The sequence below is a fragment of the Moschus berezovskii genome, chromosome 2, assembly GCF_049115385.1.
Source record: "Moschus berezovskii isolate FMDL1 chromosome 2, NW_MosBer_1.0, whole genome shotgun sequence".
Classification (NCBI taxonomy): Eukaryota; Metazoa; Chordata; class Mammalia; order Artiodactyla; family Moschidae; genus Moschus; species Moschus berezovskii.
The window spans coordinates 107,983,072-108,007,406 of NC_142461.1; the positions used below are offsets into that span (position 1 = coordinate 107,983,072).

The 24,335-nt window shown below is 37.6% G+C and overlaps 1 long non-coding RNA gene across 1 annotated transcript in view; it reads left to right on the top strand.

Annotated features, from left to right (window-relative positions):
• Positions 1-13,173: 13,173 nt before the first annotated feature.
• The window catches only part of LOC148778581 (uncharacterized), a 38,686-nt gene continuing 27,524 nt past the window's right edge, over positions 13,174-24,335 (top strand). The window contains exon 1 of the long non-coding RNA XR_016038838.1: positions 13,174-13,220. This is a non-coding gene — a long non-coding RNA (uncharacterized LOC148778581). The remainder of the gene's footprint in view (positions 13,221-24,335) is intronic.

A 24,335-nucleotide genomic window follows, 5' to 3' on the forward strand; every position in this document is an offset into this window, starting at 1 on the left:
TGAGAGAACTTCAAACATGTTTAACTTCTGTTTGTCTTCTTGAAGTGAGTGTACGTGCCTTAATCTAAAAGAATTTTCCCTGAGAAATTCAGGAAACAAAGGTTGGATGCTGAGACATTTTAAAGCTAATTATACATGCCTCTGAATGATCAATTACTATTTGCTTCACTTAGGTGAGAAAAATATTATAAAACATTACCTACTCATTTTTATCTTTTTCTAAGCTCATGTTTTGATCCCTGGATGAGAAAGATCCCCTGGAGAAGGAAATGCCAACCTATTCCAGTATTCTTGCCTGGAAAATCCCAGACAGAGGAGCCTGGCAGTCTTCAGTCCATTGGGTCAAAAACAGTGGAATATGACTGAACGATTGAGCACAAACGCAAACTTATGTTTATTCTTAATCATTTGCTTCAAATGAATTCACAACTGCAGATAGATCTTTATCAATAAATAAAAATAAAATAACAACAATATTAATCATGTTATTGGAGGACAAGGGGGTGCCACCTCAGGAGATTTCCTAGGAGGAGCTGCCAAGTAAGGGTCTCTGGTTTTGTGTAGGAAAAAATTCAACAGCAACCTGAGTAAGATGAAAGCAATTTTATCTAGGCAGATACACTTTCCATAGCAGAAGGAGAGAGTGCAGAAATTTGAAGTGGTTAGCTTTTATGGGCTAGGTATTTTCATATGCTAATGAGTAGATTTCTGTTCTTTTCCAAGGCAAACCATTCAATAGTACAGTAATCCAGGCCTATGCCCCAACCAGTAACGCTGAAGAAGCCGAAGTTGGACGGTTCTAAGAAGACCTACAAGACCTTTTAGAACTAACATCCCCAAAAGATGTCCTTTTCATTATAGGGGACTGGAATGCAAAAGTAGGAAGTCAAGAAACACCTGGAGTAACAGGTAAATTTGGCCTTGGAGCATGGAATGAAGCAGGGCAAAGGCTAATAGAGTTTTGTTAAGAGAATGCACTGGTCATAGCAAACACCCTCTTCCAACAACACAAGGGAAGACTCTACACATGGACATCCCCAGATGGTCAACACTGAAATCAGATTGATTATATTCTTTGCAGCCAAAGATGGAGAAGCTGTATACAGTTAGCAAAAACAAGACCAGGAGCTGACTGTGGCTCAGATCATGAACTCCTAATTGCCAAATTCAGACTGAAATTGAAGAAAGTAGGGAAAACCACTAGACCATTCAGATATGACCTCAATCAAATCCCATATGATTATACAGTGGAAGTGAGAAATAGATTTAAGGGACTAGATCTGATAGATAAGAGTGCCTGATGAACTCTGGATGGAGGTTCATGACATTGTACAGGAGACAGGGACCAAGACCATCCCCATGGAAAAGAAATGCAAAAAAGCAAAATGGCTGTCAGAGGAGGCCTTACAAATAGCTGTGAAAAGAAGAGAAGCGAAAAGCAAAGGAGAAAAGGAACGATATAAGCATCTGAATGCAGAGTTCCAAAGAATAGCAAGGAGAGATAAGAAAGCCTTCCTCAGTGATCAATGCAAAGAAATAGAGGAAAACAACAGAATAGGAAAAACAAGAGATCTCTTCTAGAAAATTAGAGATTCCAAGGGAACATTTCATGCAAAGATGGGCTCGATAAAGGACAGAAATGGTATGGACCTAACAGAAGCAGAAGATATTAAGAAGAGGTGGCAAGAATACACAGAAGAACTGTACAAAAAAGATCTTCACGACCAGGATAGTCACGATAATGTGATCACTGACCTAGAGCCAGACATCTTGGAATGTGAAGTCAAGTGGGCCTTAGAAAGCATCACTACGAACAAAGCTAGTGGAGGTGATGGAATTCCAGTTGAGCTATTTCAAATCTTGAAAGATGATGCTGTGAAAGTGCTGCACTCAATATGCCAGCAAATTTGGAAAACTCAGCAGTGGCCACCGGACTGGAAAAGGCCAGTCTTCATTCCAATCCCAAAGAAAGGGAATGCCAAAGAATGCTCAAACTACCGCACAATTGCACTCATCTCACACGCTAGTAAAGTCATGCTCAAAATTCTCCAAGCCAGGCTTCAGCAATATGTGAACCATGAACTTCCAGATGTTCAAGCAGGTTTTAGAAAAGGCAGAGGCACCAGAGATCAAATTGCCAACATCCGCTGGATCATGGAGAAAGCAAGAGAGTTCCAGAAAAACCTCTATTTCTGCTTCATTGACTATGCCAAAGCCTTTGACTGTGTGGATCACAATAAACTGTGGAAAATTCTGAAAGAGATGGTAATACCAGACCACCTGACCTGCCTCTTGAGAAACCTGTATGCAGGTCAGGAAGCAACAGTCAGAACGGGACATGGAACAACAGACTGGTTCCAAATAGGAAAAGGAGTGCGTCAAGGCTGTATATTGTCACCTTGCTTATTTAACTTATATACAGAGTACATCATGAGGAACGCTGGGCTGGAAGAAGCACAAGCTGGAATCAAGATTGCTGGGAGAAATATCAATAACCTCAGATATGCAGATGACACTACCTTTATGGCAGAAAGTGAAGAGGAACTCAAAAGCCTCTTGATGAAAGTGAAAGAGGAGAGTGAAAAGTTTGGCTTGAAGCTCAACATCCAGAAAACAAAGATCATGGCATCTGGTCCCATCACTTCATGGGAAATAGATGGGAAAACAGTGGAGACAGTGTCAGACTTTATTTTTTTGGGCTCCAAAATCACTGCAGATGCTGATTGCAGCCATGAAATTAAAAGACGCTTACTCCTTGGAAGGAAAATTATGACGAACCTTGATAGTATATTAAAAAGCAGAGACATTACTTTGCCAACCAAGGTCCGTCTAGTCAAGGCTATGGTTTTTCCTGTGGTCATGTATGGATGTGAGAGTTGGACTGTGAAGAAAGCTGATCGCCGAAGAACTGATGCTTTTGAAGTGTGGTGTTGGAGAAGGCTCTTGAGAGTCCCTTGGACTGCAAGGAGATCCAACCAGTCCATTCTAAAGGAGATCAATCCTGGGTGTTCATTGGAAGGACTGATGCTAAAACTGAAACTGCAATACTTTGGCCACCTCATGCGACAAGTTGACTCACTGGAAAAGACTCTGATTCTGGGAAAGGTTGGGAGCAGGAGGAGAAGGGGACAACAGAGAACGAGATGGCTGGATGGCATCACCGACTCTGTGGACATGAGTTTGAGTGAACTTCAGGAGTTGGTGATGGACAGGGAGGCCTGGCGTGCTGTGATTCATGGGGTCGCGGAGAGTCAGACACGACTGCGACTGAACTGAACTGAACTGAATGGGTAGAAAGAAGAATCTATTTTGAAGGAGTGGGGATTTCCAGGAATTGTTCCACCACTCACGTTTTGGCCTTTATGGTCAGCCTCTGAACTGTCCCAGTGCCTGTGTGTCATTTAGATACACTGTATTATACTACGATGAGCACAGAAGGCTCAAGGTCTTATGGGATGTTGAGCCTCCCGCCATCTTTAGCCTAGTCAGTTCTAACCTGTTTTTCCCATGTCCTGATTTTCTCCATGGCTGTGTCATTCTCTTAATGTTTGTGCCCTGCCATTCCCTCCTATCTCAACATGACAGCATCCTCTTTGGTGAGTGAAAGTGAAAAGTGAAAGCCTTTGTTGCTCAGTCATGTGACCCCCTGGACTGTCGCCCATCAGTTTCCTCTGTCCATGGAATCCTCCAGGCAAGAATTCTGGAGTGGCCATTCCCTTCTCCAGGGGACCGTCCCAACCCAGGGATCAAACCTGGATCTCTTGCACTGCTGGCAGATTCTTTACTGTCTGAGCCACAATCAGAACTTAAAATCTTGATGTCATTTTTGCTCCTGCAAATGGAGACCGGGAGAAAAACTAAGAGAATGAAAACACTTTAGAACTCTATGTAAGTGGTAAGTAAATGCAGTGATTTTAGTTGGGTTTTTTTAAAGTGGATGAAAAATTTTCAATTGGATGAAAAAAAGTGGCCCTGGCATTCCATCTGTTCTAACTGATTGCCCTAAGGAGTCAGTTTAGGGTCCGCCTAATGTTCAGAGCTGCATGGTGAACCACCTGCTGCTTTGTTTTACTTGAAAGAGGAAAACCAAAAGTTGTTCTTTGAAATTTAAGGAAACGTTGAACTAATCAAGAATACTTTTTAAAACAGCATTAGGATATTAAGGCCATTTTGAGAAACAGAAAGTTCACCTGACAATATTTTACTGGCCAAGTCTCTCAAAGCACCTGGAACCAATTCAAATATTTAAATTCCATGGGAAACTTTGGCCCAACATCACATTATCATATAACCATGGCAAGATTTTTCTTGTTCTTTTTGCTATTTTGCAAATAAAACTCTTCTGTTTGCAATGTGCAGTTGTAGGTACTACATCTTTTCTTCCTGTATGAGGAAAGTGAAAGTGGAAGTTGATCAGTCGTGTCCGACTCTTTGTGACCCTCATGGAACTCTCATGGAATTCTCCAGGCCAGAATACCGGAGTGGGTAGCCTTTCCCTTCTCCAGGGGATCTTCCTAGGTCTCCCACATTGCAGGCGGATTCTTTACCAGCTGAGCCACCAGGGAAGCCCAAGAATATTGGAGTGGGTAGCCTGTTCCTTCTCCAGTGGACCTTGCAGACCCAGGAATCGAACCGGGGTCTCCTGCATTGCAGGTGGATTCTTTACCAACTGAGCTACCTGTATGAGAGGGACAAAACAAATGAACACAGTTCATTTATGAAACGTTAGGAATTATTTTACTACTTTTCTTCTTTTGCTTCCAGGAAATTTATATTTAAATAATACACTTTAAAGCAGCCTTTAGCCCAATTAAATATGGTTAAAATAGTATGTTTTTATTATGTGATTTTTACAGCATAAACATTTTACAAAAGAAACCTTTAAAAGTAATGTTTTGACCCTCATTTTTGTCTTTTGTATAAATAACCCTGATGTGCTACGATTTCTTGCTATGACCATGCCAGATTTGTAATAAATATCTATGTACCGATAAGAAAAGAGTGCCTACCCAAATGCTATCTGGGAGAAATGCCTCCCAGGGGGTTGTAACAGAGATCAAGTTGGAGGTAATAAAATGACAAAGCATCTTTCATATCTATCATTCCCTCTGAGATGACTGGAAGAACAGGATGCATCATCCTTTAGGACACTTCTCTAAGATTTACAGCAATTGTTCCTTTCAGATTGCTGTTACTTTTGTCAGTGTTACATACTGTCATTAAATTCTCCACCCTCACTATTACAGCTTCCATTACCACCCACATGGCACCACGGCTTTATCCATGGGTGGCAGATGTTATCACCATATGTCATCCGATCAATTTTCCATTCAAGGGTAATGTAATGTTTGGGGGAAAGCCAACTCACACTTTAGTAAAGACTTTCTCTGTAGTCTTCACCAGCCGTAAATGCAAGCATCCTTTCAACTTCTTGGCTCCGATAGCTAACCAAAAAATCAGCAGGGAACTTAAAGATGTACTGCATATTTCCATGTTAGCTGGGCCCTCTCTTCCAATTACCTGCCAAATTGCTTCCTATTAAGGAGTTTGGCAATATTTTACTTTCCTCTACTTTCATTCTTCTGTCCAGAACATCCTGGACAGAGAACTGCTAGCAAGATGAATCCTAAAGAAGACAGTGGTCTCAGGTCTGGTTCACAAGGTTGCTACTTTTTGTTTATTTCTAGGATCTTTATTTCACCTCCTTATTCTAGAAGTTGGCTTTCTCACAGAGTTTGAAATTCTTATTCTAGAGGATAACCAACAATGACAAGATCAACTTATCATCGTTTATCATGATTTGCATATGCTCTCTCTCTCATTCCTTTTTGTTTTCTTCCCTTTCTCTTAACATTTTCTCCCAACTCCATTCCTCTCTTGCTATGGATTGATACTTTCCCATGTTTATTGAACACATTATTTGCCAATCACTGTGCTATGCTCTGCATATTTAAATATTAAATAAAATGCACTTCTAATAAATTTTTCAAATCTGAAAGTTTAAACCTCAAATTATTTTGAAACCAGTCCAGTCTCAATCACTGAATTTCTCATACATGTTGGGTAATTAAAATGTGGACTGTTTGGGAGGAGAGCTGCTGCTGCTGCTGCTGCTGCTAAGTCGCTTCAGTCGTGTCCGACTCTGTGCGACCCCATAGACGGCAGCCGACCAGACTCCGCCGTCCCTGGGATTCTCCAGGCGAGAACACTGGAGTGGGTTGCCATTTCCTTCTCCAATGGGAGGAGAGCAATTAATTGTTTTTATTGATCATGAAATGATTTCCCTCTCAAGTGTTCTAGATGCCTTATAATTTGGTAAATACAGTTCTCTTTACGTTATCCACAATCATCAATATTTTAAGAATTTGGATTATGTTTTTTCTAATCTCATGGTTAAACTCACTTGAAACCTTTTAATTCCAATAATCATTGAACTTGCCTTTCTCCATATATTTTCTGTTTGTTTCTTCCTTGATATGTGATAACCAGAAATTACTGTGTAGATAGGAAAACTGAAATTTTATGTGAATACACTTTTCTTTTAAAAATTTCTTATTTATTATACTTCTACAAGACAGGTAGGTTTGTGGGCATTCTGGGTGACATGAATCAAAATGATATGTCTCCTCCTGAGTTACAGCTGATGTTCAAAAATCATCATATTTAAATTTAAATAACTTTATATCTACCCCTAATGAAAATCACCCACTACTTTATTATTCATTAATGCTGACCTATAATTTTTTTTTTAGTTTTGTTTTTTATGGAACTCTCCAGGCAATGTAAGTAGAATCAGAGCACAAATTATTTGACTGTTTTTCAAAACATTTTATTAATATCAATTATTGTAAAACTAACAACCCAGTTTGTAGTTGTCTTAAGCATAAATTCCTGAGAAAACCGTGTTGTCAATTTTATTTTTATCCAGAGCATTTTATCACTCAGCAAATTCCTTATTTTTGATACATTATATTTCACAATCTTCTATATTTTATGATACTTTGGGAAATATGTTTTTTTTAATTAACACCCATATAAAAATGTAGACTCTTAAAGCTCTTTAACAAAGAGATCACAAGGCACATTTTTTTCTCACTAAAATATGTTGTCACCTTTGCTCCCATAGTTATTCCAGTTATTGCTATAATCTGTGATCCTCCTCTTTGTTATACATTCTCCTGGGATACATCTCAAGGGCAGGAAGTACATCTGCTATTTAATTTGGGTCTCTACACATTGCCTAATTCAGCACTCCTGTTCTATAGTGTAGACCATAAATGTATATAGATAAGATATAATTTACCTCCATTGGCATGGGAGCTCCATAAAGTCAGAGATATGACCTTCTTTACTGTAGTATTTTAATACCAACAACAATAATTTTCATGCAAAACTCTCAATAAATATTTGTGAATTCAAACTTTCAGAAGTACATTGTTAATATTTCATAAGTAATGAAGCTAGTTTCATCTGTTTTTTTTATTAAATACTTTTGAAGATCTCTTACTGTTTGATGGTTATCATGGTGTTCTCACATGGGTAGAAGTCACACTGATGGTCTCCTGGCACCAAGGTAATTTATAACAACATGTAAAATACTTTGGCCAGTTGCACCAAATTTTACCCTTGAGTTCTTATAAGCCTTTGGGTAGTTGCCAACAAGTCTTGCTGATCCATTCTTTTCTGTGGCTCATCTAGCTCTAGAGTAGTCTTAGTATTCTTTATTACCTTTTGATTTGATGCTTCTGAATCTCAATTTCAAAAGGCAATTTAAGAATCCTTTAATGAAATCCATAGTGAAGATTGGAATGAAAAAATGATTTTCTATATTTTTAATCCCTTGATATGCTTATGATACTAGAGATATGAAATAGTTCTACGGATCCTTCAGCTTACATTAATACATTGAAAGTCTTTTATCTTTGACAATCTGGTTCCTTGTAGGGGTCTTCTTGCTTCTAAACTACATAACTGTGGATGCATTTGAACTACCACACCTTAAGAGCCTCCCGATTCCATTCACTTCACAAGTCCTTCACTTTCAAAATATAAGTTTTATTAAGATAGTCTCTAGTTAAGTATGGTGGTGTGTGTGCTCAATTATGTTTGATTTTTGTGGCAGCATGGACTGTAGCCCACCAGGCTCCTCTGCCCATGGAACTTTTCAGGCAAGAATACTGGAGTGGGGTGCCATCCAGAGGATATTCCCAACCCAGGGATTGAATGCCAAGCTCTTACATCTCCTGAATCGGCAGGCGGATTCTTTATCACTACCACCACCTGGGAAGCCCAGTTCAACATGGTTAATTTTTATTTACTTATTTGGTCTGTGCCAAGCCTCATCTATTTCCACAGTGTTCATTTGCATGATCCTAAAACCTTACCTTACCTCTGTTGCTCAGTTGAGGAAAACGTCACCCAGTTAAGACTAAACATCGAAGTCCTTTCCTGTTATAAATTGCTCTAATTTTGAGACTTCCGTAAATTTTCCCAATTCTTTTACTCTTTTGGCTTATCTTCATTATCCAGCTTTTTAAGAATTCTTAAATTATTTAATAATGGTATTTAACCTTTAGAGTTTTCGTAATATTTACATCTCAGGAAAGATTTTTAAAGTCACTCAGACTACCCTCAGTTCTGTTACCTCTGCTTCTGACAGCACGTAACTGAATTCCCACGGTGATCAAGGGTCCCACTGCCACTCTTCCTTAGGAAAACATCTTCTCTATCACCATCAGCCTTATTACTCTCATCACTTTTGTCTGCTCAGTGGTCTAGGCAGAGACATGCAGTCGCGAGGAAGGCCACTTGTTTGTGTTATTGTTGTTCAGTTGCTTATTCATGTCTGACTCTTTGAGACCCAATGGACTTGCAGCATGCCAGGCTCCTCTGTCCTCCACTGTCCCCTGGAGTGTACTCAAATTCATGTCCATTGAGTCGGTGATTCTATCTAACCATCTCAACCTCTGCTGCCCCCTTCTTCTTTTGCCTTCAATATTTCGCAGCATCAGGGTCTTATCCAATGAGTCAGCTCTTGCCAACAGGTGGCCAAAGTCTTGGAGCTTCAGCATTAGTCCTTCCAATGAATATTCAGGACTTATTTCCTTTAGGATTGACTGATTTGATCTCCTTACTGTCCAAGGGACTCTCAAGAGTCTTCTCCAGCACTACAATTAGAAAGCATCAATTCTTTGGTGCTCAGCCTTTTTTATGGCCCAACTCTCATATCCATACATCACTGCTGGTAAAACCATATCTTTGATTATAAGGAACTTTGTTGGCAAAGTGATGTCTCTGCTTTTTAATATGCTGTCTAGGTTTGTTATAGCTTTCCTTCCAAGGATCAAGAATATTTTAATTTCATGGCTGCAGTCACCATCTGCGGTGATTTTGGAGTCCAAGAAAATAAAATCAGTCACTGTTCCTCCTTCTATTTGCCATGAAGTCATGGAACCAGATGCCACGATCTTAGTTTTTTAAATAAAAAATTCAATTCAGCGTCTTTGAATTGAAGAGAGAGCCTGGTGGTCAATGTGCTAGAAGACTCTTGCCCTGGGTTTATACAAAGCACAGAATTTGCCTCTGTTTCTTTATTTCCCATTCATTCTTAAACTCACTTTCATTTATCTCTTGACCCAACCACTCCCCTGAAACTGCTTACTTTCAGTTCACCAAGAACTAAAAGTCAAATTTCAATGGAAAAATTTGTTTCTAAAACTTAAGTCAGACAGAAAGACAAGTGCTGCATGATATTACTTATATGTAGACTTTTAAAAAGTCAAACTTGTAAAACTGAACTGGTAAAACTTGTAAAACAGAACTGGTGGTTACCAAAGGGTATGGGAGTGGAAAGACAGGAAACGTGTTTAAGAGTAGCAACCTGCAATTAGTAAATAAGCCCTATAGCTACGTATAAAGAGTGAAAATAGACAATATTGTATTATAAACATCAAACTTGCTAAGAGATTACAACTTAATTATTCCAACTCCTAAAATGAAAGGATAATTAGAGGTGCTAATTATCTACAATGCCAATCCCATTACAATATATAAATGTAGCAAATTAACATGCTGTATGCCTTAAATTTATACAGTGCTATATGTCAAAAATATTCTCATGAAAAGAATAGTAAAATTTAAATGTGCATATTACTCACCTGGGGATCTTGTTAAAATGCAGATTATGATTCAGTTTACTGGGATGGATCTGAGATTCTGCATCATCACAAGATCCAATGGATGCCTAAGCTGACCTCAGTGGACTGCACTACGTACAGCAAGGCCCCAGACTTGGCAGACATGTCTTGGCAGACTTGGCAGATTATGTCTTGATAAGACATAATCTCGAAATTCTTTACTCTTTTGGATTTTGCTCCATCATTCTCTTGGTTTCCCTCCTGGATGACTGTTCCTGTTCCCCTTCTCCAAGCATCTTTTCTTCATTCCACTACCTCTGGTTGTTCTTTAATACCCAGAGTGTCATTCTCAATCTACTTCTCTTTCCAGAGTGAGAGTTTTCAAACTTTAGGATAAAAGGAAAGGTAGCTGGGAAATTCATTAAAATGGAGTTTCCTAAGCCCCACTTCAGAGATTCTGATTTAGTAAGTATAGAGTAGTCTGTTAGTGTGCATTTTTAATTATATTTTTAGAGTTATACGTAGACTTATCATATGACCTGGTGATTCCACTCCTAGACATATACCTAAAAATATATGTCCATACATAAACTTGTATACAAATGTTCACTGTGGCATAATCACAACAACCAGAATTGAAACAACCCAAATGTCCACCAAACAAATGAACAACAAAATGTGACATGGAACGGTATTCAGCAATAAAAAGGAATGAAGTCCTGATTCATGCTACAACAGACATTAACTTTGAAAACATTATGCTAAGTGAAAGAAACCAGACACAAAGGCTATATACTATATGATTTCATTTATATAAAATATCTAAAATAGGCAATTTATATATAGAGAGAAATAGAAAATAGATTAATGGCTGCCTAGAACTAGGGGTTGGAAAGAGATGAGAGTAATTGCTAATGAGCATGAGGTTTCTTTTTGAGGGTGATGAAAACGCATAGTTGCTTGTCATAACCGTGGCACAACTCCGATGCATTTTTAATTCTGATAAATGGGTTTCTTGGACCACAGTTCTGAGAAGCACTGTCTAAGGGTACTCATGCACTCTCATTGCTCTGGTTTAACCCTAGATGATGTCTGTATTAAATCTACACCCCAGACCTCACCATGATTTCAACTGACTAGATAATAATTCAACCTGGATTATTCAAAAACTTCAAAATGTCAAAGCTAAATCTGTTATATTTGCCTCCAAAACCTCCTTTCCCCCCCTCTCTCTGAGATAACAGGGCTATAATCCAGCAACAACAAAAAATTCCGGTCAGAGTTTGTTTAGAAAAAATGCGTATGTACTGAATCGATGACCTATAGCAAGGTCGGCATAAGCATCGCCTGGGAGAACTTGCTAAAACGCTGGGCCCCAAACTCCCCAGATGCTGATTCCTGAAGCCTGGCCTGTGGCTTGAAGATCTGCATTTTTCATAAATGCTCCTGCAATGCCTCCTATGCAGATGGGCCCCAACCTCCAAGTTAACTGCTATCTGAGGGATTCCTCTAGTTATTCCTACATAGAAGCTCTGAAAGTATCTTCCACAGGAAAGGACTTGAAATGGGAATCAGAGATAATTTAAGCTTCCCTTTATCTCTAACAGAGCCTCCCAAAGCTAACCCAAATAACCGTGCACACAAGGTAAAACCAGTGCAATTCTATCTAAAGTCAATTTCAGTGACAGTCACTCCGCTCCTAACCAGATTGACACCCCTAAAACCTTTCCATAGTTATATTCTGGACTACCAGGAATACCAGTGACTTGCTTTCATTCCAGTTGTTCTTGAAGTTAAAAAATATTTTCTTATCACTTCTCTATTTTTCTCTCTTTGGTCTTATTTCCCTGAGGACACATTACTAATTTTAGAAATTGAATGGCAAAGCCTTTAAATATCTCAGGTAGAAAGTGCACATTGCTTTGGTTGAGATAACATTCCTTGTTTAATTTATGTCTCCCCGTGGAAAATTTCCAGACCTTCACTAGTGCAAGCTCAGTTAGTAGCACTTTTTATCATAAAGAGGCACAATTTGTGTGATATTTTGTAAGTTAAAAGTTCAAGCTGTATATAGTTTAATTTCTTTGTCAGTTCTAGACAAACTTCCTTTAAGCTATGGACTAATTTGCTTTATTGCCTTAGAGAAGTCTGACGATATTTTCCTCAAATGTCCTTATATACATGTTAACGCTTCTTACTTCAGAAGTGAAATGATTTTGCCCAAGGTTAATTGAATAATATTGGAATTCAATTAGTCACTTTGAGACATGGCAACAAAATGGCTGATTCCTTTTTAATCTTTAACATGTTCTGTTATTCACATAGAGAAATTGATTCCAGCATTTAAGAAATATGAAGTAATGCAAACCACATAACTTTGAAATATTTAAATATTCTAATGCTTGGGATTAAACATCTTTTTCATTGTGACTAGGCTCAGAAGCTGTTTTTAAATGAAAATGGTGCCCAACAAAGGTTGAAATGCAAACAGTATTATACATCAATGTAAAGGGTCTTGATTCATTTTATCCCTTTGCAAACTAAATGTGCGTAATGTTATCTTGATGTTCAGCCTCAACCTCTTATATTTACATATCAAAACGTACAATGAGAAGATCATTTTTCCCCCCACTGGAAAAAAAAAATCAGTGGGAACTGAAAAATAGGCAATGTCCCTAAGCTCTACCCTGAGTGTTTCACTTTGATTTCAGATGGGTAAGGCATTGATTAACGAGCCCTATTTTCCTAAAGCCAAAGCAAGACATTTTTACTTCAGTCGAGTTCACCTGCAGATATTTTCCATAGTTTGCAACTGTTCTTTGAAATGTCTTTCATCTCTTTATTCCTTTCCTCTCCATATTCCTTTTTTCCCACTCCCTGCCTCTCTCCCAGCTGCAAGGATTTGTCCTCTAAAAGAGTGGGGGTGGGAGGGAACAGGGATGAAAGCAGACAGGGAGCATGAGCCGGAGAATGCCAGGATCTGGCTTTTGTTATTGGTTGGCTGCTGCCTGATGGATAGAAGAGGGAGGCGTGAACTCTTCAGTCTGTTCTGACGGAGCCGAAGTACAGAAACCATATTTACAGGTAAGAGCAAAAGAGGAGGGAAAACATTCTTTTTCTTCAAAAGAGAATGCTTCTCAGTTCTTATTGAATTAATTTTATGATCTAGAAATTATTCCATAAGGCATTTCCTTGAAAGTGTGTCCCTCACATTACTTGAGGAAGCTTGCAATGAGCTGTTCTTTCTCCATGTAAAATCCTTAGCTGATAAAAACACCAGAGGCATGTTTTATCCTGGATAACTTTCTAGCAAGTGTTACTGGAGCAAAATTAATAGATAAAATGAGTCATCGAGTGTCCTTTATTGTTCGTTTTTATTCAAGTGTATGTTATTGTGAATCAAAGGAAGACTGAGGAAAGCTCGGTAAATTCCACAGGTCCTGAGAAAATGGAGCTTTCTCTGAATATACAGTATAAAATTTCATGTGGTGTTTAATATTTACAACACAAGAAATGGCTTAGGAAAATAATTTTTGGAGGTTGTTGACTCTTTAAACACTAATTTAGCATGAATGATTTATATGTATTTTATTTAACTCACTCCTCTTGATAAAGAACATGTTATTAAGTAGTTATATAATTTTATTTAGTAAATTGTAAGCTCACATGATAATTAAATAATTGTCTTTATTTATCAACATGTATGGAGCTGTTTTCATTTTCAAAGTCCAGAAACCTATTTGTGAAGAATTAAACATTGCTATAAAAAATAGCATCTTATTTATTAGGCAAGTTTCATTGGTAGTTTTATTAATCAAATATATCTATATAAGCATTCCATCACAGCATTTATATTGTTGGTAATACCCCTAGGGCAATATTTTTAGCAGTTCAAAAATTAAGATTTTACTTTACCAGTTCCTTCTCTGACTTAATATTGTCTTTTATGTACCCTTAGGATAAATGTATAGACTTAAATGACATACTTATAACAGAGACATATGAAAAATAATCTACTCCAAGTACATTTAATTTTATAGTGATTTTAATTTGTAAATATAGGTCAATTTAGGTTGGGAAACCTCATTAAAATGGAGTTCCTTTTAAGAATGGTTACTACTGACTTGAACACATTGACCATCAATTAATACTTGTTGATTATATTAATAAGTCTTTCAATGATGACTTGTTCATATATTTTAAAAATGCTTCTTTTGAATGATTCACAAACTAATAGGAATGGACGTGTACAATGTTTTTGGATTTTTTTTTTTTTTTGGTGTTGTGTTTGCTGAGAAACGGATTTTACCTTTGAAGAACAGACAAAAACATAGCAGATTTTGCAAAATTGAAAAAAGAGGGGGAGAAAAACTACTGAATGAAATGATTATCTAAATCAATGGAGAACTATCTTTAATTATCTAAATGTGCCAAGCATAGATAATAATATGTTTACACACTTAAATGTCATATTGACCCACTCAAATACTCTGGCATAATTTATTTCGAGCTATTTTTGGAGTTCAAAAATTAAATGATGTTAAAATACTGCCATGTTTCTAATTATTGATGGATTTTTCTGATCTTGTTTTTCAAAACAAAATGATGGTAGAAATTAATACACCCCTTAGATTGGAATTTAAGGTGATATGTAGCATCAGATATTCATCTCCTGAAATGTGTTAAAGAAAATAAGTTACGGCAGCTACATTTTTTTGAAAATTATAAATTCCAAGTAAATCTACCTCTAAGAATGAAGGGGAATTGATGAAAATTAGAGAGCAGAGTTCCACATGGTTTTAAATTATTCTGTTTCCTTGGAAACCAGCTGCTGCAGATGCATTTTGCTTTCTTTGGCTAAAAATATCATCCTTTTAATAATTGCTAAGGGAAAGGTTCTGAATAAAACCAGAGTATATTGTTGCTGCTTTTTATAATTTACTTAATGGCTCTCATATTTTGGATGAAAAGTAGTTAAACCCTTTCTCAATCAGACTTTTCTGTCCTCCATGGGCAGCCGTCTGCATGAGATAACTATGGTAGCTTTTCCTGCAGAGACTACGTGAAAAAGAATGTGTGTGTGTATGTGTGCATGCACACACTGGAGTGGAGGCAAGAGAGAAAAAAAAGTATGAAAGAAAACATTTAAGAGGTTCCTGTCCAAGTGAAGGATGAAACAAGGCACGTAAACCCATGTAAGGCTGCTGTGTGAGTGATGCCAAAGGAAGACCATTTGCTTTTCCTTTAGTGTAAACATAAAGGTTCAAATGTAGGTTTTTAATAGAGACCACTATATCCAACTTTGTCTCCTGGACAGAATACTTTCTTTCTTTTTTCTCTTTATATTTGTAGCAGTTAGTAGGATACTGAGCAAGACAATAAATTAAGAAGCATTTTTTAATGTATCAGTCATTTCAATCATAAAAAGAGAAAAGCTTGAGATATATGTTTAGTCTATGGATCGTGAAAAGAATTAAACACATATTTTGACATATGGGATTAAAAATGTCTTTTAACTTAATGTCCAGGCCATCTTTTGTTAATGCAGTTATTTCCTTACCTTTGTAATATATCTAATATATATATAAAATTACATATTTCAACAACCTAATAACTGTTTTTCAATAGTATTAAGGTAATATATTTGAAGTTTAATAGGAATGATTATAAAAACACATACATACTTTTTGTTTTATTTGAAACCTTTTGCTTTTTTTTGGGTATTTTATGCTAGGCAATTTTTTAAACTAAAATATTATCATTATGATTTTTTTATATTTGGTGAAAGGGAAAATTCGGCATAAAGCTGCTATATATTTCCTGGCTCATTAGAAGCATGTGGGCTCAGTCATGTCTGACTCTTTGGGACCCTATAGACTGTAGCCTGCCAGACTCCTCTGTACATGGGATTTCCCAGGCAATAATACTGGAGCAGGTAGCCATTTCCTTCTCCAGGGGATCTTCCTGACCCAGGGATCAAAGCTGTGCCTCCTATGTCTTCTACATTGCAGGAGGATGCATTTTATTATAATTCAGATGAGAGTCCTAACTCTATCTTCCCTTTCACCATTTGTTGAAATGCTTTTAACATATAATACCTTATTTTAATAATATTAACCTTAGTCTACTAGATTAATTGTTAGCAATGGAGCAAATAAAGTACTACAAGCTTAAACCATGTTTTAATATATTTAATATGTAGGCAATACATTATTTAAAGTTAAATTAATTTGGTATGCCAGTATGTTATTTTTCAAAAAGAGTTAGGGTAATGGGAAGTACTTAGTTTTTATCAATTAACACACACAAAGCACTTCAATGGCAGCACTTTCATCATAAACACATGACATTAAAGAGCATGCTAACAAATCAGATAGGCTAGTAAATGAATTATGCAGCCTGTGCAAATAACTCATTTCAGGCACATTCAAAATTATCAAGTACATTTCAAGTTCCTGAAAAGAAAGCATTGCATGGACTTTGCTGCTGCTGCTGCTGCTAAGTTGCTTCAGTCGTGTCCGACTCTGTGCGACCCCATAGACGGCAGCCCACCAGGCTCCCCTGTCCCTGGGATTCTCCAGGCAGGAGCACTGGAGTGGGTTGCCATTTCCTTCTCCAATGCATGAAAGTGAAAAGTGAAAGTGAAGTCGCCTAGTCATGTCTGACTCTTCGCCACCTCATGGACTGCAGCCAACAAGGCTCCTCCACCCATGGGATTTTCCAGGCAGGAGTACTAGAGTAAGGTGCCATTGCCTTCTCCGGCATGGACTTTAGCTACAGATAATTTCTAAGTAGTGTTTGTTAATAGTGATTCTTTACTGCTTTATGCTTTTTTATTTGTTTAAAGTAGCTTGCCAGATTCATAGGTGAGTTTACATAGGTCTCTTAAATCTCACAAAATGTATTCAGGAATATGAAATATTAATAGTTTCCCCTATAATATAGGTAGACAACTTTATGTCTATAATGAGAATATGCTGCCTTGGCAAATAACCCTACATGGCTGGAAACGGAAGGGTGGGATTTAGAAGAAATGGAAATTCCACTAGGATAAGGGAGCTCAGGTCAGGTTTCACTGTTCAAACTGTGTTAGGTACTTCAAGTAATTCAAGCAAATGAAAAATCATGTTAGTGTTTGTACTATGGTAGGCCATGATTTGGGCTTCCTTGGTAGCTCAACTGGTAAAGAATCTGTCTGCAATGCAGTAGACCCCTGCTCAATTCCTGGGTCAGGAAGATCCCCTGGAGAAGGGATAGGCTACCCACTCCAGTATTTTCAGGCTTCTCTGGTGGCTCAAACAGTAAAGAATCCACCCACAATGCATGAGACCTGGGTTTGATCCCTGGGTTGGGAAGATCCCCTGGAGGAGGGAATGGCAACCCACTCACTTTTCTTGGGAAAATCCCCATGGACAGAGGAGCCTGACAGACTACTGTTCATTGGGCTCACAAGGAGTCGAACATGACTGAGTGACTAAGCACAGCACAGCACATGTCTAACTCAAAAATATTCTTGATCAGAATTTATTTTTGACTTGGTATATATCTAATACCTGGTGTATAGTGTAAGCTTTATATCAGTATAGAAAGGGCATTGATTCAAAGCAGCATTATTATTTTTTAATTACCATTTTGTGAGGCAAGGAGCAAGGAATGGATTTGCTTATCAATGTAATGATCACATTTGAATGTTTTACATATCTCAGTGAATCAGTTGGGCAACTCATTCTATTTCTTAGTCAACTGTTTAGATCTCAGTGGATGACAAATAGACTAAATAGTTTGACCTTAAAATCGCTAAATGTCCATACTCTGAGAATAGAGATTCAATGTAACTTTTCAAGCATTTAATGGAAGATTATGATGACCTTGATAAATGTCAATGCTAATTCTAAGGATGACACTTCACAAAGAAAATTACTTAGTGGGAGATCAATTTTTTCATTCATTCATTTTAGTCTCATGGCCAAAAAGATAGATTGTAGACATGTGATTTATTGCCAGAAGGTCTGTGTACTTTAGTTCATCAAAGGCTTAACACATCATCTTCCAGTACAACAAAAGTTACTGCACACAACACATTCCTATAGATACATTTCTCCTGACTCACATGCACTTTTGTCACAATATTAAATCGCTAGGTAAAAGTAAAATTTTGTATCTTTAAACAATAATGATTACAAAGTCCTTTGGCAAACACTCATTTAATTTTCATTATTCCCTTTAAATATTTTAGTCTTCCATCATTCTAGAAGTGTGGAGATGGCCTGTAGAGATAATTCCTTCCTAGACTGCTTACTTTACCTGTGAAGAAAGTAAGGCACAGAGAAGGATTCTCACAATGATATTGTAGTGGGAAACTAAGAACTATGCAAAACAAGAACAGCCAAACACTAGGTTTGTATTAAGTATTAGTTATAATGCATTAAATATTGGATGAATGAAAGGAAGAGTTAGGAAGACTTTGGGAGAGGGTGAAGAAACTGGGATACCAGATGCTCCCTAATGTGCAAAAACACAGGAATTTTAGAGTTGCACGGAACTCCCCATTTAGACCTGCTTTGGGTTTCCTGTCATCTTGGTCACTTTGACTTATTGTCATAATCTCTTTGATTTTCTGGGAGTTTGCTGTCAGGGTCAAACCTGCATTCTAGTTTTGTTTTCTTGTTAATGTTGATACAGTTAGCTGCTGTCATCTTGTGGGTCTATCACAATATATTTAATAAATGAAACAAGCACCTTCTTAAACAGGACTCCTGAATGTATTTACAAAAACTTTCATTTCCTTTTCTATGTCAGGGTAGGTTAGCCATGGAAAATCATTATTTGTCATCAGTCATTCAGTTCAGTTCAGTTCAGTTCAGTCGCTCAGTCGTGTCCAACTCTCCGCGACCCCATGAATCACAGCACGCCAGGCCTCCCTATCCATCACCAACTCCTGGAGTTCACTCAAACTCATGTCCACAGAGTCGGTGATGCCATCCAACCATCTCATCCTCGGTCGTCCCCTTCTCCTCCCGCCCCCAACCTTTCCCAGCATCAGAGTCTTTTCCAGTGAGTCAACTTGTCGCATGAGGTGGCCAAAGTACTGCAGTTTCAGCTTTAGCATCAGTCCTTCCAATGAACACCCAGGATCGATCTCCCTTAGAATGGACTGGTTGGATCTCCTTGCGGTACGAGGGACTCTCAAGAGTCTTCTCCAACACCACAGTTCAAAAGCATCAATTCTTCGGCGGTCAGCTTTCTTCACAGTCCAACTCTCACATCCATACATGACCATGGGAAAAACCATAGCCTTGACTAAACGGACCTTTGTTGGCAAAGTAATGTCTCTGCTTTTTAATATATTATCAAGGTTGGTCATAACTTTCCTTCCAAGGAGTAAGAGTCTTTTAATTTCATGGCTGCAATCAGCATCTGCAGTGATTTCGGAGCCCAAAAAAATAAAGTCTGACACTGTTTTGACTTTTTCCCCATCTATTTCCCATGAAGTGATGGGACCAGAGGCCATGATCTTTGTTTTCTGAATGTTGAGCTTCAAGCCAACTTTTTCACTCTCCTCTTTCACTTTCATCAAGAGGCTTTTGAGTTCCTCTTCACTTTCTGTCATCTGCATATCTGAAGTTATTGATATTTCTCCCAGCAATCTTGATTCCAGCCTGTGCTTCTTCCAGCCCAGCGTTCCTCCCAGGTAAAATTGGTTTTGATGCTGTCAGCATATTAAGGCAGAAAGATTGGGAAAGGTTCTCAAAAGTCATTTAAAAAAATTCTTGCTTTGCTGTCTTAAAATTCCTTTCTTATAGTTCATAAAACTTAAACCTTAGATTGTTTGGCCACTGTGATGTCTGGATCCGTACAGGGCCCTGAGTGGACTCTCCCAACCTGCCCACTGAGGTTCCCAAGAACTGAGGGTCAAATGGAAAACTGAGTTTAGGGACTCCATTATAAGCTTCTGTATTCAGAGATCATCACGCACTCTGAGCAGGACCAGCAAGAGAAATCTTAAGACCACTGCAGGCCTGTCTTATACTCCCTGCCATGGCTTTTAGTGTGGTCCTTCCAGTCACTTCTCTGACCTCTCTATAACCTTTTACAACTATCTCAGTTATAATTCTGTGGCAAGGGGTTTCCTTTGTTTTATGTCATCAACATCTATCATAATACCTATGTTTTATGTATCAAAATTTTACCAAAATTGTTTTGCTTTCAGAGTAAATAAGTGAATGATCTTGTCAGATAGTCATCTTACCCTTTCCTTGTACCTTTTCAATGACGACACTCGTTACATGCTAAGATAGTCCCTTTCTTTCATGTGCTTCTTTGTCAGCACCCTTCAGTGTGACAGTGTTTGTGTTATATAAATGTCATTAAGCCACAAAAAATTTGTATCACAGACTTTTTATTGTGCAAACTCCCTTTGAGCTCTCTCTGACTTTAACAGGGAATCCCATCTGTGTACAGTCCTCTCTGCACTGTGCTGTTCCTTTATTCTACTCTTCTGTTTCTGAAGAGTAGAATGCACACACACACACCCCATCATATATTAAATCAATGGACAAGTTATATATTAATGTAATTAATTATAATTTTCTATTAGCATAAATCTTAATGTTTGTGTAAGAAAATACAGTAATATGTATTTTATCAATCTCTAATATATATACTCTTGTTTAATAAATACTCACTTTTGTGATTCGAAGTTATTCAGCAACACTGATTAAATGTTAAATTGTTCAGCATTATTTTTCTTATGCTTCAGATCCACTTTCTGCCATTTTTCTTGTATTCTGGTGAACAGGTGACAATACTGAATCAGTTACAAAGAAACCGAGGGTGTGTGTTAAGAGTTAATATACCTATTTTACTGGGGTTTAGTATATCTCAAGGCAAAGGTAAGCAATAATACAGGACAAGTGAAAGTCCCAGTCTACCGCAGCAAGGTAGAATAAAACTTGCAGTAAAAAAAAAAAAAAAATTACATGATGTATTGTCTGGGGAGACTGCAGAGAAAGAAGACTGATAATAGCTAATATGTCTTCAGATATACTCGTGTGTGGGGACTGTACTGTGGTGTACATTGCATTTTTGCATTTGTTGTTAAGTGGCATACGTATATATCCCCTAAATGGAGGATTCAGTCAGCCAGTCAGCACATCTGCTTCTAGTGCATCCTCTAGTGCAAACTGGGTATTGTACTGATAACCTTGGCTAACCTTTAGTTCTTTAGATAGTATAGCATAATGATTGATGGAATGCATAGTAAACTTTGCCATTATATAGACAATAATTCAGTTCCCAGACATGCTATCTTACTGCCTGTGTAAATGTGGGCAAGTTACTTAAGTAAATGTGGGCAAGTTACTTAAGCTATCTGAGCCTCAGTTTCCCTTTCTGTGAAATTCAGTGATCTACCTGGACGATATTGTAAAGACTGATAGATCCACGTAGTACATTTTTCACCACAAAATTTAAGGCATAATCATGAATCGTATGCAATTTCAGTTGCTATTGCTAGTCATCCTTTTCTGTTAATAAACTAAGAATGGAAAGGGCAAAGTAATCCCCAAGGTTTTTAATGGCTTCCTAAATACTATTCCTCATTAGGGGATTAAAAAATTCCTTTTTTCTTCCTATTTTTCCATATTAGCTGCAATTAACTCATTGGATATCAGCTGGCTAAATTAGTACTGTATGAGATAGTGAAATTGCAAAAACAATTTAAGCAGTAAGATACCATTAAGAATCAAAGAAGAGTGTAACGATTAAAATATGATTTCAAGTGCCAAAACGCCTAGGTTGGAATGCTGCCTGTAAGACTAGTTATGACCTTGGTTCATTATCTAACCTCTTTGTACTTTAGTTTTTAATCTGAAAATGATATTAATAACAATGCTTACCTCATATGTATACAACAAAGTTAAAAATGTTGACATATGTTTTCTTTTTTTTCTATTGCCTTACAACAAATTACCACAAATTTAATAATTTAAAACAATGCCTGCTTTTAGCATATAGTGCCTGGAGAATCCCAGGGACGGGGGACCCTGGTGGGCTTCTGTCTATGGGGTCACACAGAGTCGGACACGACTGAAGTGACGCAGCAGCAGCAGCAGCAGCAGCTGTAGATCAGAAGTCTGACAGAGTGTGGCTAAATTCTTAGCCTAATGTCTCATAAGGCGGAACTCAGGGTCAGCTCAGTTGAATTCTTGTTTGGTCACTTTGGGAGAAAATCTACTTCAAAGCTCCTTGGCAGAATTCAGTTCCTTGTGGTTATAGGGTCCCTGCTTCCTCCCTTGCTGTGGCTAGAGCCGCTCTTAGCATCTAGAGGCTGCACATATTCCTTGTCACATGACCCCTTCCATCTTCAAAGTTGACCAGAGAGAATCTCAATTTTATGTGATTAAGTCAGGCCCACCTAGATAATCTTTCTATTACATATGCAAATTTCCTTTGCCATATGACGTGGACCGAGTGATATTTCACCATATTCACAACCCTGGGGTTATACAAAGAATGCCCACTAGAGGGTGGGGAATCTTGTATACCACCTTAGAATCCAGCATTGTTGCTATTCAGGCTGAGTCTTGTCCAACTCTGTGATCCAATGAACTGCAGTACATTAGGCTTCCCTGTCCTTCACCATCTGCTGGAGTTTGCTCAAACTCATGTCCATTGAATCAGCGATGCTATCTAACATCTCATCCTCTGCCGCCTTCTTCTCCTTCTGACTTCAATCTTTCCCAGCATCACGGTCTTTTCCAATGAGTTGGCTCTTCGAATCAGGTGGTCAAAGTATTGGAGCTTCAGCTACAGCATCAGTCCTTCCAATGAATATTCAGGACTGATTTCCTTTAAAATTGACTGGTTTGACCTCCTTACTGTCCAAAGGACTCTCAAAAGTCTTCTCCAACACTACAATTCAAAAGCATCAATTCTTTAGCACTCAGCCTTCTTTATGGTCCAACTTTCACATCCATGCATGATTCCTGGAAAAACCATAGCTTTGACTGTATGGACCTTTGACAGCAAAGTGATGTCTCTGCTTTTTAATACACTATCTAGGAAAAAGTGGAAATAGTGACAGATTTTATTTTCTTGGAATCCAAAATCACTGTGGACAGTGACGGCAGCAATGAAATTAAAAGACACTTGCTCCTTGGAAGAAAAGTTATGACAAACCTAGACAGTGTATTTGAGTGTATAGTTTTGTATAAACGCATTCAGCTGTTTTGAACATTTTAATTAAAATATGACTCTTACGTTTGACTGACAAACAAAATTTTAACTGTTTTCATATTATGAAAAGTATTAAGGAAATTATTTTATATACCTCTGTAAAAGGAATTGTTGGATATAGGATCAGTAACAATACTGCATTCCTCTAAGTCAGATAAAGAAAACCTAAATTAACTCCATTTTTTTTTTTTTTTGGACCTAGGACACATATGACCTTGTTAGGGGACCCTGAATTAGACTTTTAAAACCTTTGACTTCTAACAAATAATGTAATTGTTTAGGTGCTAGAAAATATAAGTCAAGTCATTCATACTCCGCTCTGTTTGCTAACAGTTTCTTCCAGCCATGTACTCTCAAAAGAGCATTCTGAGTTATAGGGTGACTTAATATTATTTAGAATTGCTCTCCCTGGGCTATGTGGCTGGGACAAATTCAATCAAAGATATTTATAATAACTTTGTTCTCCCTTCCCACCTATTACTGCAGGCATCTGAATGGGGGTAGCATCTTAATTTCTCTCACAATTTAACTTCTCCTGCATGATCTCACTGTCTGTTGCCATGGAAATAATTGTAACATTGCAATTTTAGTACTACAACTATAGCACACTACAGTAGAATCAAAATGGCAAACACAAAGTAGGATGAATCTCTTTTCTTCTCTCTCTCCAAGTATTTCTTTTGCTTTGAGACATTTTTTCCCACCCTTTCTTCGTATTTACTGAGCTATCTAATTACATGGTTCATTTTCTCCGTAATGACTGTTCAACTTTCTTCAAGGTCACTAGAACTAAAAGTAAAAATGTGAGCAAATCCACACAAATTATTTACATTGATTTCATACCAATTAAAGAAAAACTTCCAAATAGTTTCCTATAACTAATAAACAGAGTACATCAACATTTTAAAAAATCCATCAACAGCTCTCAGTTTTTAGGAGGTTTTCTTCAGTTCTTTTAAAATC